This window comes from Vulpes vulpes, chromosome 5 (genome assembly GCF_048418805.1).
Source record: "Vulpes vulpes isolate BD-2025 chromosome 5, VulVul3, whole genome shotgun sequence".
Classification (NCBI taxonomy): domain Eukaryota; kingdom Metazoa; phylum Chordata; class Mammalia; order Carnivora; family Canidae; genus Vulpes; species Vulpes vulpes.
In genome coordinates this window covers 69414332-69431387 of record NC_132784.1, presented here as the reverse complement: position 1 = coordinate 69431387, position 17056 = coordinate 69414332, and the positions used below count along the sequence as shown (strand labels likewise).

Here is a 17056-nt window from a genome sequence, read left to right as displayed (position 1 = left end):
TGTGCAGGTGAGGGGAAGCAGGGCTTACCCTCTCCCTCCTGGGGGATGTACCCCGAGCAGTCACACCCCATGTTCATTCCCAGTTCAGCTCTGGGCACCTGTGTGACTCCTTGCCTCTCCAGAGGCCTCAACAATCTTGCATATAAAACAGGGCAGTCCCCCTGCCCACATCCAGGATCCCTGGGAAGACGTACCTGTGGTGTCACCGCCGTGCTTCCTCAACCTTCCCTCTCCTCCCCATCATCCTGGTCAGATGAGCCCAGCTCTTAATTCTCCCTTCTCTGGGTCACTGTGAGCTCCTGGTGCCACCTGCGGTGGCCACCCTCTCCTGGGTGCAGTGGGTTGAAGGGTGTCCCCCCTCAAAGACAGGTCCACATCCACACCCCAGACCCGTGAACATGGCCATCTTTGGGTCTCTGCAGATGTGACCAAGTGAAGATGAGGCCACAGCAGGGGAGAGTGGGCCTGGTCCAATGATTGTGTTCCTGTATGAGGACAGGACACTGAGAGACACAGGAGGGGCCCCGTGAAGATAGTGGAGAGGCTGGAGTGATGCAGCCACCAGCCCAGGGACGCCTGGAGCCCCAGAAGCTGGACGAGGCAGGAAGGACACTCCTCAGAGCCTCCAGGAGAGGGCCCTGCCCACACCTGGATTTGGGACTTTGGGCTGCAGAACCAGGAGAGTAAGTTTCTGTGGTTTCAAGCTCCCTCCCCGCCCCACCCCTACCCCCACCCCCGTCCCGCCCCAGTGTGTGGTCCTTTGTACAGCACCCCACCACCACCACCCTACAGGACACCCTCTAAGTTCAAGATCAAAGCCGTGAGCAAGAATGGCCTGAACCAAAGGAGAGTGAATGCTTCCTTCTTCTGCCCCAAGGACGAGGCTGAGGGCCCCCTGCTCTGGACACCACCCAGACTGGAAGAAAGTGACCTTTGCACATGGCAGGCAGGAGACCAGGTGGGACCGGACGGCTCTGCCCAAACATGAGCACCCCCCCTGCTCCCCATTGGGGCCCGTCCAAATCAGCCCTGTGCCCTATCCCCAGTGAGAGCTTCGCACGCCCTCCTGGCCCCGTGCAGCTGAGCACACCGTTCCCAGCATAGGCTCGGTTAAGAACTGGCCCATGACGCTGCAGATGCCAGCCCGTCCCCCGGGAAGGGGTCTCCAGGCAACGCAGCAACACTGCGGCCCGGTGGCCGGGGTCACCTCCTGCTGTCCGTGCGACAGCCCGGCCTCCCCCCTCCATTGGCTCCTGGAAGCCCCTGGAACTGGCCACCGAGGGCCTCCTCTGCCTCCAGAGCCAGATTCCAAAAGTGCACGTCATCTCCATTCCCCGAATGGGCAGACACCAGACAACGCTGGGTGACCATGGAGGCACTGATCCTCGCTGGTCTCGGGGACAGCGTTCCTCTCTTTAAACTCTCTCTCGAGCCCCCTGACTGACAAGGGAGGAGAGTCCTTGTCCTCTGGGCCACCTGCCTGCCACCGTGTCAGGGAGGCAGGGGGACTGGGGTGCCGGGCAGCTGCAGACAGCCAGCACCCAGCCGCGGGGCTTCGCACAGTCCCCTGCTATTTAGCACAAGTGACGATGATTCTCTAGTTTGCAGCAACAACGGAAAGGTTCTTTTTAGATACCAATTTGCTTATGTAAAAATAAGTGAGCGGATTTACAGAGCCATGCTTCCAACAGCAGAGGCGGCTGCGGATAAGTGAAGCCACAGAAAACCACCGGAAGCTGTCCTGAAAATGCCAGAAGCCACTCAGAGTCAAGGGTGGGGAGGGGGTATCCCCAGCCAGGCCAGAGGCCTGTGCTCCCTTCGCCCGAGCAGGCCCAGCCCTCGATTCCCGGGGTCTCAGCCACAGCAGCCTCTTTTGCCATAAAATAAAATGTAAATACAGAAAAACCACACAGACGTTCAGCTCCATGAACTTTTCTAGACAAGCACCATCCCTGTCCCCCCGGGTCAGAACCTGAGCCGTCCTGCCACCCGTCCTGCCATCCGAGGCCATGGGGGGCCGGCCTTCCAGAGCCCATCAGACCTCCCACTCAGGCTGCACCTCTAAGGATCCAAGCTTGAGTCCAGTCCTGCCTGCTTGGAAACTTTTGCCTCCTATGCCTCTGTTCTGTAGTCTGCTCCCTGGCTCACAATTTATGTGAGGCCACTGGCATCTGACCATGAAGCTTCTGGACAGGCCGGGGGCTCTGGTGCTCGCAGGCTGGCTGGTTGGCTGGGCAAGACCTGGACTGCTGGAACCCTGGGCCTCTCTTGAGCCTGAACAGAGCAGACACTTGTGCACTGCCCCAAAAGTCTGAGCACAAGTGGGCATGGACACCCCCTGGCTGCTGCTAATAAACCTTGAGGGTCCCCACTAGACCCTGGGCTGGAAGGGAGAGCACACAGACAACAACGCCTTTGAGCAACCAAGTCAACATCTCCGTTCAGAGTCTTGTTCACGACTCGCGGACAAACCTCAGGTCCTCTTACAGCACCCACTCACTCTTGCTTTGTACACGTTTCTAACAATCTTATTTATCTGGTTGCTTCCACAGGAGTGGGCTAGAAGCAGAAACAAGCTTTTTTTTAAAGATTTATTTATTTATTTGAAAGATCAGAGAGAGATAGCAAGAGCACAAGGGGAGGAGGGGCAGAGGGAGAGGGAGAAGCAGATCCCCGCTGAGCAGGGAGCCCCACGCAGGACTCGATCCCAGGACCTGGGATCCTGACCTGAGCTGAAGGCAGACACTTCACCCACTGAGACACCCAGGGGCTCCTGAAACAAGGTTTTTTAAGAAGAAAATAAAATAAAATAACTGACAACCCTCCAACAAGAAGCATAAGAAAAGGAGTCTGGGGCCACTGACTTGAGGGACAGACAGCCACCATGGCCAAGTTGTCAGAAGGGAGGCCATGTGAGGAGGTGATTCCCATCCCAGCCGCATTGCACACAGAGCCGGGCGGTCTTGGGCAGGTTTCCTCACCTCTCCAAGAGCTGGTGTGCCCGTCTATCAAATGGGGACACTGGTAGGGCTTCCTGCATAGGGCTGTTCAAAGTGTTAAAGGCGACAGTTCATTTCAAACCCTTCAAAAAATGTTAATCACTAGTAAAATTAATTGTTGTCATGATCCAAAAAGAAATGTCACCGGAGGTCCTGGGACTGAGTCCCTCCTGGGGCTCCTTGCTCAGCAGGGATCTGCTTCTCTCCCTCCCTCTGCCCCTCTCGCCCCGCACATGCTCTTGCTGTCTCTTTATCTCTCAAATAAATAAATAAAATCTTTTAAAAATGTGTCACTGCGAAAGGGTTAAATTATTTCTCACTTACACCTTAAGGTTGCAAGGCATCATGTGGACATAACTCATTTTGGAAAGAGTTCCTCTGAGTGTGTCCAAGGGTCTGCGGGGTAAGCCTCCCCTCTGGCCTGAAAGGGGTGGGTCCCCGGGGGGCCACACACTTAGCGGGGTCACTCCCGCTTCTGCAGGCAGCCCGGGGCGCGACTGTCCGGGCTCAGCCCAGGAAGTGATGGATGGCCACGTCGGGGAGAACAGGCGCACCAGAGATAAACAGCATGTTCCTTGGGCTTTCAAGATTTAAAAATAAACTGAAAAGCAGACACAGTTCAAAATAATGATCAGGTTGGGAGGACAGTCATTTGCCTGTGTGTCTTCCTCCTGCCGTTTGTTAAATCGCAGCGTAAAGACCGACCGGCGGCGGCCCGGGCTGCCCTCTGGCAGACGGCAGGAGTACAAGCTGGCAGGGCCCCGCAGCGGGGGCCAGCAGAGGTCCCGAGTGGGGGGTGCGGCCGGGGGACCCACCTGGCCTCACCAAGGGTGATGGACTCATGTCCACTTGGCCTGGAAGAAGTCTTCCGCCCTTTTTTTTTTTTGCTGCATTTGGAGTTCTGGGCAGGGCTTAGAGGCTCCATTTACAGCTTCCATGGGCAGCCCCACCCAGGTCCTCCCGGCACCGCCCGCTCTTCCCACCCGTGCTCTCGGGCTGCTTTGATGGCATGGGCCACAGACAGCTGAGCAGCCCCTCCTCCTCCTGAGTGTGGGGCGGAGGTCTCCACCTGCCCCTCACTGCCTGGCCATGTGTTTCCATCTGGGCATCTCTGGGCTCTAACCGGCTTGGAGCAGAACTCAGCCGGACCCTGTCTCTCCGGACCCTGGTCGCCTTTGGTTTGGGCTACTTTTGTTCCCAGCTTTATCGAGGTATGACTGCCAAATAAAATTATGAGATATTTAAAGTGCACGTCGTGATGAGTCCACATCCATGCACGTGGTAAAAGGATGCCCCCCCCATCGAGTTAATACATCTGTCACCTTGCATCTTTATCTTTTTTGTGGAGGTGAGAATGTTTAAGTGCTACTCTCTTAGTACATTTCAATTCCTCAACAGAGTCATCATGTGACATATATCTGTTGTTTTTAATGAACGGGCCGCATTGGTCACTGAGACCCTCCCCTTGGGGGACCCTAGCAAACATCTTTGTAGCATGTGCCCCTTGGGAGAAGCCATCAGCCTGCAGTCCTGTGCTGAGGCCAGGGGAGACCATGGGAGAGCCTGTGGGGTTCCCACGGGGACAGATGCGATGGGTGGGACCCCAGGGCAAGGAGCGTTGGGGGACTTGCTGACAAAGTATGTCTGGAGCCCAGGACCCTGGCCCTACTAGGAGATGTGGCCCCTGCCTACCCCTCCTGGGCCTGAGCCCTGGGAAGACCCCCACTGCACGATCCCTTTGTGACTTGAACTCAACACTTTCTATGTGTCCTTTGTTCCAGCTGCTCTGGGGAGGTTGGGGGGGGAGGCTGACACCCCCTCATCTGCTGGGGTGTCACCAGAAGCCACTTGGCCACATCCAGCTGGGCTGTTCATGTGTGCACCCTCAGACCCCGAGACCCCACCTCAGGCCAATGCCTCGGAGCAGCTCCTGCCTCTGTAACCAAGGAGCCCCTAACACAAAACACACTCCAGGGATAAAATGGAAACAAGCCAAACGTCCCTCAAGAGGAGAATGGAAAGAAACTGGGCCTCCCTTACACAAATCAGAGAAGGTAAGCACGTTGGACCAATCACTTGTGACCATGCAGCTCAAGAGAAGTTGCAAAAGGCTGTGTACATGTGTTTTTGCGAGTTCTCTGCCACTCCGGAATGATGAGGAACGAGAGGGCATGAAGGGGACATCGGCCAGAGGAGCCTGCATTTGTTTGCAGATCCATCCGTGTATAGTCAAAACATAAAAACAGCCCTGGGAATGTCAGCTCGGAAAGCCTCCGGGAGGCATGGCACCGTGCGGGCTCAGGCGGGCGTCCAGGGCCCTGTGCTCTGCTGGACCGTCCAGTCCTTAAACCTAAAGCGAATGGAGCCAGACATCACGACCTTGGCAGCATGGGGATTGGCTGGCTGTATTCTTTTGTGAGGTTCCTGTATTTAAACATTTCACAATCATTAGCCATTAATCAAAGTTTTCATTGATGATAAGGAGTTGGTGCCTCCCCGTTCCAAGAGCCCAGTGGCTTGGCAGCGCCTGAAGCAAGTGGAGGGCCAGCTCTGCACCTCCCACATTGCCCTAGCCACTACAACGCCCGTTTCCCAGGTGAGAACACCAAGGTCTGGACGGTCAGAGGAGTCCCTGCCCCGTGTGTGGACCGCTGAGCCCGTGTCCTAACCACCAGGTGCTGGGCATCCATAGAGCCCCTCCTGGAAGTCAGGGGAATTTTCTACAGGGGCAGCGTTCCCAGACCCGGGTATCCAGCTTAGTGAGCTCCAGCTACCTGCCTGCCCCTGCGTAAAACAAAACACCCAAACCAAACAAACAGAAGCAGCAGCTCACTGACCGGTCAGCAAAAAGCAAATAATAGTTTCTGAGCAAGTGGGAAGGGGGAGCCGGGGCACTTAGATTGGAGGGAGTTGGGCCAGGAGCAGGAGAGCCAACACATACGAAGAGGGGAAAGGGCACAGGGGGCGAGGTGGATTCCTGCCAGGTCACCCCAAAGGCCATGGGCTCCACAGAGAAGGTGCCAAGCCAGGGCTGACCTTCCCTAAACGTCTGGTCCCTTGCAGGATTGGAAGAGCTTTCTGGGCAAGGGAACAGCATATGCAAAGGCAGAGAGATACAGGTGGCAGGACTCACCTCCTTCCATCTCACTATACTTACAGCTTTGCTTGGGGCTTTAATGCAAAGTCCCAGAACCCCTCCCCCTCCCCAGCACCCCCGCGGGCCTACTGTGCAACTGGCCTTGGGTCAACATGGATGTGTGGTTCCGAACCCACAAGGAGCTGGGCCACAGCCACCAATGTGCGGTTGACGCTTACCCAATGAGGATGTAGGATGCCGTCTCCTGATTTCTCACGGGACTGCTGTGGCCCGCATTTACAGTCGGGCAAGGGAAGTTTCGGGAGGTAGAGACTGCTGCCCCTAGCAGCTGGGGTTGAGAATCCCTGAGCCATATCCTCCTCGGCCAGGCCTCCAAGCCCACCATGGTCCCTGTCACCATCTACCCTTCAGCCCCTGCCCAGCCTCACCCCCACCCTGATACCCCAGGTCCCTGCAGGGCACTGGGGGCCTGGCCCAGGCATCTCTGTGGCTCCAAATCCAGGCTGTCAAGCCACCTCACTGCCCTGCTCAGCCTGGGGCAGAGCTTGGTGGGGTCGGGAGGAGGAGGGGGCAGGGATCCAGGGCTCCCTGGGACAGGGTTACACTGCTAACCCAGCACTAACGCAGAGACCCCCGAGAGGGCTTTTTTCAAGGGCCCATTGCAGAGAGGTCAGAGGATGCCTCGCACCCTGACAGCCACTCTGGTCTTCAGGTTCCAAGCGGGAGACAGGGGGCAGAACCCCGTCTCCCAGGGCTGGGGCAAGGAGCCCACAAACCCACGGCAGACCCCTGGGTCTCCTGAAGGCCTCGCCACCTCCACAGTAGAAATGGGAGGAACGTGAAACCCACCCCCACTCCCAGGTGAAGGAGAGGTCTCCTGGAGCGGCTGAGGCACAGAAACCCACATTCCACTGACACCGTAAGTAACAGCAGAAGGGCTCTTCCCTGGGCTCTGACGGGCAGCACGGGCCCCTGGCAATAGTTCTCATCCCAGAGTTTCGAGACTTCAGGTCTGAGTGCCATGGGTCCCACTCCTGGCCTAGGGCTCTGGACTTGGGGGCCTTCCTGACAAGTGGGGTGGGCTCCATCCCATCAGGCAGATCTGGCCTTTCATTTCGCTCGCTGCTCCACTGGTCGCTGGTCCCCTGGGGCCACTGTGCTCAGGGAATCTGATGTGCAGGTGCCTAAAGGACCCTCTGCCAGGTATGCCCCAAAGGCGAGCTGGAAAATCCCACGGGCACACCCCCACATCCTGTCCCTCCTGCTCAGCATCAGCTGGCCCTTTAAGCGACCTCCTGGTGCCATTCACCCCAGGAAGCCGCAGGAAGGCCTCTACCACAGGTCCTCCCTCCTCTCGGCCTGGATGCATCTCTGGGATCTGTGATCCTGGTGGCAGGGATTCCTTCCCTACGGATCCCTGAAGCTCTCCCAGGCAGCCCCACATCTCGGGCCTACAACATTCCTTGCCCCCGATGGCTTATTCCCCAGACAAAGAACTCCAGGCCGGACCCATTGTTCTGCCCCCATCCCCAGTCCCTGCCCAAGTCCTGGTTCTCAGTCCGGCAGGTCCTGACCGCATGGCTGGTGCCCACTCCCCTTGGCAGCAACACCAGGCCAGCAGAAGCCGAACTCACACCCGCCCACACACGGTCCCGGGGCCCTGGCTCAGAACAACGGCCGTGCGAGAGGAACACCACGCTCCGAACTCCAAATTCTTTATAACCAACCACTGCTGCCATGCCCTGCAGAGACTCCCCTATCTGCTTAGACATCTCCCCAGACCAGCAGCCAGCGCCAGGAGGGTTACCGATCCAGCCCGGCTGCTGCAAAGCCTCAGAGAGCTCATCCTTCGGCTCTAAGTTCTGTTTCCTGGACCTGTAGGCTTGGTAGGGTATGGGGCAAACCTGGCACCCAGAACGGCACCCTATTCCTTCAGGGCGGCCCTGAGCAGCACGAGGACCTCCCAGGGTGGCCTGCCTGGCCACTGCTGGGAAGTCGTCACACCGCCCTTCTGTACCACCCAGCATCTGGCCCCCCAACACGGGACGGTGCCACCTCTGCCACTCCCCACAGCCAGGCACCCAACCCAGGGGCCCCATGGGGGGTCGGGGAGGGGGATACTGCATCTGACGGTTCCCATCATGTCAGGATGTCCGAGTCCTCTTGCCATGCACTGTGCGCCCCTGTGCTTGCCCCTCTGCAGCCCCCATCCTGGGGCCCAGGCCTCACCCATACAACTGTGAGTGGGTATGCATGGTTTCTCAGCTGCGGCTGCACACCTGTCGCTTGAACAACAAACGGGTAAGGGGTGGGGCATGCTTCTATCACCTTGGGTGAGACCCCCTCCACCTGCACATTGTGTGTGTGTGTGTGCATGCACACTCACACTGGCTCAACCACAGAATCAGCAGAAAGCACAAGTAAAAACACAGCCACCAAAGACCAGCAGTCTTCAAACCACCGGCTCCACAGGGAGGGTCTCTTCCCTCCCCCATTACAGCACATCAGGTTAGTCTCCCAGCTCAGGAAGCTTCCAGGGAGAGAGATTTCAGGACAGACATTGATCCTGGACATTCTCAGCATAGTAAATACCGTCCTAAGGGGGGAAGGGCTGCATTCGGCATTCTGTAAAGAGCCAGAAGCAGACCTTTGAAGACAACAGATTGGTGGCCTGACTCCGCACCCGCACCCCCTGGGCCCAGGAAGGAGGAGCCTGCAGTTGGCTTCCAAGATGCCCTGCCCAGGCCTCTGCACAGGCTCCCCCTCCCAAGACAAGGCGGGTCACAGGGCCCTCGCCTGGCTCATCTGCTTTGTCACCTTTTCTAAACACAGACAAGACAAGAGACACCCAACAGACCCACTCAGTGCCTGCTTCCCTGGCACCTCGGCCACTGCCCCACACACGTGCCGGCAGACAATAGGATCTGCAGATCCGGAGCTGGGAGCCTGATGGTGGGCTGTCAGATGCCCCTGAACTGCCTCCAATTCAAGGAGCCACAAGACCCTGCAAGACCAAGCAGTTGGGGTGAGAACACAGCCCAAAGACCACTCAGCCTGCTATTGCTGAGGCCAGGGTTTCTGCCCTCTGGGGCCTGGATCCACACAGCGCACACAGACCCAAGGACACACACGTCTAACCCAAAGGCTGTGCCCACGTCCCTAGCTGTGACACCCTTAGTTTGTCCCCGGCCTGCGGGCTGTAACCTGGAGACAATTACAGAGGTCCACCTGTAAAAGGCATTTTGAAGGGGTTCAGGCAGACGGGCAGACACATATCTATATGATTTCTTGTGTAGACAGAGCAGCAAAGTGTGAGTAAAATCCCAAATGGCAAAAGAGCAGGAATCCAACCAACTGCTCCAGCAAGGCCAGGCTCGGCCCAGCGCAAGGATGCGTGGGGGCCAAGAAGCCTACCTCACCCCGCAGGACCTGTCCACATCCCCAGACGTTGGAAATCCTAACTCCAGCTGGCTGCTGACAGCAGACAGCCCGCAAGGGGGGAGGGGCGGTGCCTGGGGAGCCCCGGCTGGTAAGCGGCCCCAGCGGCTGCTGACAGCGCCCCCTCCGCGGCCCACCTCCCCAGGACCCTCTGGTTGACTCCTGTCTGCCCTCCCACTTGCTAAGTCTCTATCTTTGGGGGCTCGGTGGCCCAGAGATGGTGAGGCAGGGTCTTCCCTCAGCCCGGGCAGCCCCTCGCTGTGGCCCAGACACCGCTGCCCCCGGGAAGCCACAGGCGCGGCGATGCCACAGGCGGGGTGCGCGGGGTGCGCGGGTGCGCGGGTGCGCGGGGTGCGCGGGTGCGCCCCGACCCAGGCCGGCCGGGCTGGGGGCGCGCAAGCCCCCCCGCGACCCCCGTGCAGGCCCACGGAGCGAGCGGGAAGCCGGCTGCGCGCGCCGCTCCCACTCCCGGGCCCCCGCGCCCCCGGGCCCCACCCGGCTGCGCCCCAGTCCCCGGCCCGAGGGCCGCGGTTCGGGGCTCCCCGACCCCCGCGGCCGGCGGCTGGCGGCCCTCCCGACGCGCGGGGCCCTCCCGGCCGCGGCCCGCCGCCCGGCCCGGCCCGGCCCTCCCCGCCCGCCGCGCCCCTGCGCCTACCGTGCGGCGACTCGGTGCCGGCGGGCGGGCCGGGCGCGCGGGGCTCAGCTGGCGGCGCGGCCCGGCTGCAGGAAATGCCAGAGGACTGATCCAACCGCGGAGCCCAGGGAGGGAGCAGGGAGGGAGGAGGAGGAGGGAGCAGGGAGGGGAGGGGAGGGGAGGGGGCGGGGAGCAGGGAGGGCGCGGAGGAAGGAAAGAGGGAGGAGCAGGGAGGAGGGAGGGGGCCGCGGGGGGGAGGGGCGAGGAGGAGGGGAGGGCTCGGCGGCCACAAAACCCGGGTGGGATCCCGGATTGGGGCACAGGGACCCCAGGCTTCCTCGCAGCCCTACTCCCTACCCGGGTCTGGTATGTGGCAGTTGGATCAGGCCCCTGGGCAGGGTTGACGGTGGTGAATGAGCCTGGGGGGCCAGGGGGGTAGCCTGGAGGGGGCCTCCCATTTACCAGCTGCCAGATGGTGCAGTGGTCACAGATGCTTGGCCGCTTGCAGCCCACCCTAGCAGAGTCCAGGGTGCCCCCTCTCTCTTCCTGGGCCCCAGACCAGTTTTCTTCCAGGCACAGAAGCCACCAGAACATAGAAGGAACCCCAGAAACCCAGGCCCTCTGTCCTTGTCTTACAGGTGTGCCAAACACCCCGTTTCTAGCAGGACCTCTGGCCAGGAGCTTACTGGGCGCCCACCAGCACGTTTCCTCCAGTGTGTCCCCCTCATCCCTTCTGCTCCCAGAGAGCTTTTTAGATCTTGAAGCCCTGTTCTATTAAGTCACTCATGCTGCAGGTGGGAACCAAGCAGTGTGAGGGTCTCCCCAGCCCTGGCCACCATGCAGTCTTTGGAACTGCAGGGGGCCTCCTGAGAGCATCTACCTTCCGGGGGGCAGAGACAAGATGAACCTGGTCCCTTCCAGGCACCCCCAGCCCGGGTAGGCCATGCCAGGGCACAGAGCCTTTTCCAAATGGAAACCCTCAGCCAGTCTGCTCCCCTCCAAGGAAAGGGACACCTTGGCCAAGCCCCAGTCTCTTCTCCCAATCTGAAGCTTCTGGCTCACAGGTGAATGTCCACCTTTTAATTTATTGTTGGGTCAAGGGTGTCCCAAGGGCAGCCCCTAAGCCTGACGGTCAGGGGGATGCAGCAGGACCACTAGGCAGGACTGTGGGGCAAGCCTGGCATATTTGACTGCCCACTGGGGCCCCTTTCAGGCCCTGGGACTGGAGAGAGCCAGTCTCCTGGGGAGAGCCACTGCAGGAGGGCCCACTTGATCTCTGCCCCCAGCCAGCCGGGTGTATCCCCCAACCAAATCCCTTCCCCCAGCCTCAGCACCAGGCCCACCTCTTAGACCAGGTGGTGGTTCCCAAGGGCACAGAAGCACCAGCCACTGATGGTTATGAGGGGCTTTGGGCTAGGGAGGGGGGTACTACCTTGGACTGCTCTGAGTGCCTCCCCAGGACTAGCCTGCTCCCACCCCATAGTCACCTTGCAAGGCCTTCGGATGCAGAACTGCTCAGACAAGATGCTCAGGGCCATAGCGGACTCTTGATCTGCGCCCTGCGGCAAGTGGCCCCCCCTTCAGGAGAGGGTCTGCTCAATGCGCAGTGCAGGGCAGATGGACACCTGCTGGGACTACTCCTCCCTCTCTGAAGCCTCTTCACAAGCTGGGGTGTGGTGGCCAGGAGCCTAGCAAACTGCTGGTTGCTGGGCCAGTGCGTGAGGGACTGAAGAAGAAAACAAAGCTGTTCTCTCCTGGGGCGGAGGTCTCAGGGGCCACCGTAGGGGAAGTTTCCAGTCACTGATGATCCTGGTGACTTGCAACCAGCTGGATGTCACAAAACGACGTTGCTGAGGTGTCAAAGGGACACCTGGCCAAATATAGGGATGGGGGTGGGAAAGACTGTCCTCCCAGATGACAAAGGGGGGTGGGTCACAGGGTGGAGTCTGGACAAGCTTGATGCACTCACTGTGATGGATCACCAGGTGGATCACCAGGTGACCACCTGGGAAGCAAGGAAGGTGCCACCCTGCTAGACCCAGCACTAGGTGTCAGCAGCATGGCTGACCCTGGACTCTTCCAGAAAGACCCCTTCCAGCTTCTTGTCTGGTTTGGGAGAGGGAGCATGCTCCAGAGAGCAGCTCGGTCCCTGGGCAGGTGACCTGTTCCTCTGGGCCTCAGCTCATCCACCTGTCAAATGGAGGTGGTGTATGGGCATTGTGGTCAGTGTGGAGGACCAAGACTGTGGAAAGGCTCGGGGATGAGCGGAGTGGGGTGGGCTAGCTGCTGGGAGCTGCGGGCTCTTGGGCAAGTCCCTGCAATCCTCTGCCCTGGTTTCCTCACCTATAAATGGGGCCAAGAAGAGTAGCTTTCCCTCCTCCCCTGTCCAGAGTGGCCATGCGTACTCCGGGCAGGAACATACTTCTGAACTGAACCCAGGGAAAGGAATGGCTCTGGGGGCACTTGGGTGGCTCAGTGGTTGAGCATCTGCCTTTGTCTCAGGTCATGATCCCAGGGTCCTGGGATTGAGTCCCACATCCAACTCCCCACAGGGACCCTGCTTCTTCCTCTGCCTGTGTCTCTGCCTCTCTCTTTGTGTCTCTCACAAATGAATAAATAAAATCTTAATAATAAAAAAAAAAAAAAAACAGGTGCAGGGATAAAGCCTCACAAGCCCTCACTCCTCCCACTAGACCTGGCTAACTCCCTGGTGAGGGTTGGGGTAGTCAGACACCATGGAACACACCTAGAACACACCTGGGCCCCTTTCAGAGACCGTGGCTGCAGGGATGGGCTTCCCTGGGCTCCCTCCTCTGCAAGGCCCGGCACTGGTGGGCTGAGGTCCCCGCGGAGGAGAGCTGAGCCAGGTGTGGTGCCCGCTGTATCCTTGCCTCTGCTTTCTGAGCCGGCAGGATCTGCAGTACAATTTCTCCCCATTTCTCAGGTAAGGAGACTGAGGCCCAAGTTGTAAGGGTGTAGGTGGGATGCCCTACTCCTAGCTGGGCCCTGATCCTGTTACTCTGGGGGTCAGGGGGGCAACCTGGAGGTTTGGCCAGGGCAGGTGAACCTGGGCCCGGCTGCCTTCCCGGCTGCCCTGAGGGCAAGTCCACCCTGGGGGTGCGGCATGCAGAACTTGGGGACAGCTCTGGAAGCATCTCTGCTGTGAGACCCTTCTCTCCCTAGGCTGTTCCCTCACCTGGGCAGTGGGGCTAAGGTAACACCCACAAGTGGTGTATGTTGAGTTTGAAGGCCGAGGGTCTCCAGAACACAACAGCTAATTCTTAAAAATGCTTGTGGCATTTATCCATCTGTCACCATGAGTCTGGCACTGTGTCCTCAGCTTCTACGTGTGACCCCGCTGCATCACCCGCTCTGCATAGGTGGGGGTCACCATTGTCCCCACAGCAGGGAGGGGAGGTAGAGGCAGGGCTTCAGGCCACGCACGGGTCAGGCCCACCCCCCTGGCAGTGGCAGGAGTCAGGCTCTTCCTCTCTGCGCCTCGGGCCTGGGCGGGCCTGGGCAGTACTGGTGTCTGTGGCCTCAACTCCCACGGTGGAGGGTGGCGCCGGCAGAGCCTGAGGGGGGGCCCGGGGAGGAGCAGGGAGGCTCTGTGTCCCCTGACATGACCCTCCTTTCCACAGAGATGCCGCTGTCCTCACACCCTGAGTCACCGAGCCAGGTGCGGGGGGTTGAGCAGGGGCCGTCTTCTGTTCTCTCAGGGAAACCGAGGAGAGTCCAGCTGCAGACTCTCCTTCAGAAGGCTGGGGGGTTCCTGCCTCCAGGCTGGGGCTTCCTGAGCAGGCCTGCCTCCTGGGTGGTGCTCACACATGCCCTCTCCGTGTCTCTTACACACATACCCGTCTTCCAGAAAGCCACGGATTCGGGCAGACATCTGGTGGTAATAAAGACACGCCTTTCCCACCTCTCTAGGCGACAGTACTTGTGCTACCTGGAGGGATGAGAAGGTGCTATTTATAGAGCAACACCCCCATGTCCAGACTTGGGAGGCTGGCGTGGCCTTCGGGGCTCATGAGGAGCATGTGTGCTGTGTGCTGGTGAACGTGCTCATGCACCCGTACCCGGACCCCCTCGCACATACAGAGTTGGTTCTTGCAGGTGAAAATCTAGGCCAGCAGACATGTCTTCTGGCTTGTGCATGGGGCAAGTGCCTGCAGCATCCTCTGGGGCACTGAGCACTGAGAAGGGAGCAGGACCATGATGGGACAGCTGCGAGGTGGGGTGATGTGCTCAGGGAAACGCCCCGAGGGTGGGCAGTGCCCAGGGGAGGGGGGCCAGCTCACTCACCCCCAGCCATGTTCTCCGGCAGGGCCCACCTGCAGCTTAGCTGTGATATCCACTGTGTGTCAGTGGCCTCTTCTCTGGGCAAGAGCAGCACGCAGAAGCTGGAAGTCAGCCGGAGGAGGTGCTGGCAATCTTTGGAGTTTCTTGGCCTGTGGTTGCATCCCTCTAGCCTCTGCAGCTGTCGTCCCACCACTTTCTCCCCTCCCACCTCTTGTGACACTGTCTTGAATCTCCTCCTTCTTCTTCGAAGGACACAGTCATTGGATTTAGGATCCACCAAGATCATCCAGAATGATTTCATTTGGAAATCCTTAAGTACACCTGCACTTGCACCTTGAGTCCAAATAAGTCCATATTCACAGGTACTGGGGGTTTGGACATGGGTGTGTCTTTCTGGGAGACACACGTCACCCCACTATGGCAGGTAACCATCACACCTGCAGTGCTTGTATTAGCGAGCTTGTCCTTGGTACGTTGGGCTTCTTTCCTGTTCTAAATGCTTTTGTTCTGGTCTTCATGTGAGGACATAGCTTTAGGGTCCGGGAAGCCAATGACTGGAGCAAATCCAGGCTGGACGCCTGTGCCCTGCCCTCCCTGCCCAGTGGAGAGGATAGAATGAGCAGGGAGGGCTTTCCCTGGAGCACTGAAGGCCTCAGCCTTCCTCGGGGGCTGCCCTATCTGTCTGGTGATCACCAGTCAGTTGGGGTGACCCAGTGTCCCAAGGCACAGGTTTTGGAAACACGCTGGGGCTGAGGTCTGGCTTTGTACAGTCTGCCTTTGGGAGAACCGTGGGGAATCTGGCACATTCTCTCTTCCAAGTCCGGGGAGGGCTTGGGGCTGCTGCCTATGACACATGGACAGTGAGTGCTGAAAGAACAGTTTCCAAGGCCGGATCTGCCTTTGGGACTCTGCGGAGGGAGCAGCTGGGTGGGGTGGTATATGTGCCCAAGAGAGGTGCTACCCTTTCTTCTGTGGAAAACCTGATGTGGAAACCTGTCCTGGGGAGGGTGGCTCTGCAGATTCATGGTGCTGGGTCTGGTGGTGGTCAAACGTGCTGCTCCTGTCACCAGGACACTGCTCAGCAGCCACTCTCTTATGGGGCTGGGTTTTGGTTAGCAGGCATAACTTGTCCACCAAGAGGCTGATAAGAAGCCCAGCAACATTATGGGAATATAACCGAGAATGTGAGGAGGGAAGATCATGCAGGTCACATGACATGTCACTTTGGAGCATGCACAGCTCTGGGGTGCTTCTTTGCCCCTGCAGGAACACCAGGGCTCCCTGCAGCTGCGATTGTCTACACTTACTTTGGAGGATCTAGAGCAGCAGTTCTCAAAGTGTGAACTTGGAACACTCCTGGGCGTCTCTGAGACTGTTCCAGGGGTCCAAAACACAAAAGATTATTATGCTTCTAGAATGCTATTTGCTTTTTTCACTTATTCTCTTATAATTGACAGGGGAATTTTCCAGAGGCTACAACCATGTGATATTTCAATATGGAACATGGAAGCAGATGTGAGAATCTAGCTGGCTTCCATTAAGCCAGATGTTAAAAAGACTCTCAAAAAATGTAAAACAATGTCATTCTTTCCAACAAATACTTTTATTTTGGAAAATATAGTATAAAAAATACTGCATTATTTGTGTTAACATAATGGGTTTGTCCTTGTTATTTTTATAAAGAATAATTAAATAAATATATTTTAAAAATTAGAGTAAACATTGACAGACTAGTCTACAGAAGCAAATGTTCTCTGTGGTCCCAATAATTTTTTTTTTTTAAATGGAAAGGATCCTGAGATTAAAAGGTTTGAAAGCCACTGATATAGAGGATGCTAGAAAGTGGATTACAGAGATTTCAGTATGGTATGCTGGAATTAATTTGGGCTTTAGAGTCAGAATGGGATGTGAATCCAGGCTTTGCCACTCTCACCTTCTCCTCTCCTATTATTATCATCTTCATCACCATCACTATCATGATCATGATCATGATATTCACCATCATCACCACCATCATGATCATCACCATCATCATGATCATGATCATCACCATCATCTCCACTACCACCATTATTGTTGAACTCACCATCTACTCTCAGTACACCAAAGTACCTGAAACACTTAAATGTAATCTAAAAAATATACAAAAAGTCTATTTGCTGAAAATACAAAATGCTGATGAAAAAAACACCAAATAAGACATAAACAGGGGTACCTGGGTGGCTTAGTTTGTTAAATCTCCCACTCTTGATTTTGGCTCAGGTCATGATCTCATGGTCATGAAACTGAGCCCCCCGCCCCCCCACTGCCCCTGTGCTCAATGGGAGGTCTCCTTGAGATTCTCTCCCTCTAGCTTGTCCCTACTACTGCTCCTCCCCCACTACTTGTGGGCATGCACACTCTCTCAAATAAATAAATAAATAAATAAATAAATAAATAAATAAATAAATAAATAAATCTTTTTTAAAAAAGACATAAACAAATAGCGAGACATACCATGTTCATGAATTGGAACACTCAATACTGTTAAAGGCAAAGGTTAATTTGCCTTAAACTGGTCAATAGATTCAACACAATCTCAATCCA

The 17056-nt window shown here is 57.3% G+C and overlaps 1 protein-coding gene across 6 annotated transcripts in view; it reads right to left on the bottom strand.

The window, feature by feature from the left end:
* OSBPL5 (oxysterol binding protein like 5) overlaps positions 1-17056 on the bottom strand; it is an 80062-nt gene that overhangs the window by 43871 nt on the left and 19135 nt on the right. Inside the window, exon 1 of one of the 6 annotated variants that reach the window (XM_072758702.1) lies at positions 10190-10378. The exons of 3 other annotated variants lie outside the window; for them this stretch is intronic. The gene's annotated coding sequence lies outside the window, so the exon portion shown is untranslated. Of the gene's footprint in view, positions 1-10189; positions 10379-17056 lie in introns of those variants that run through there. 2 more of the 6 variants (XM_072758699.1, XM_072758704.1) reach the window with 2 other exon arrangements.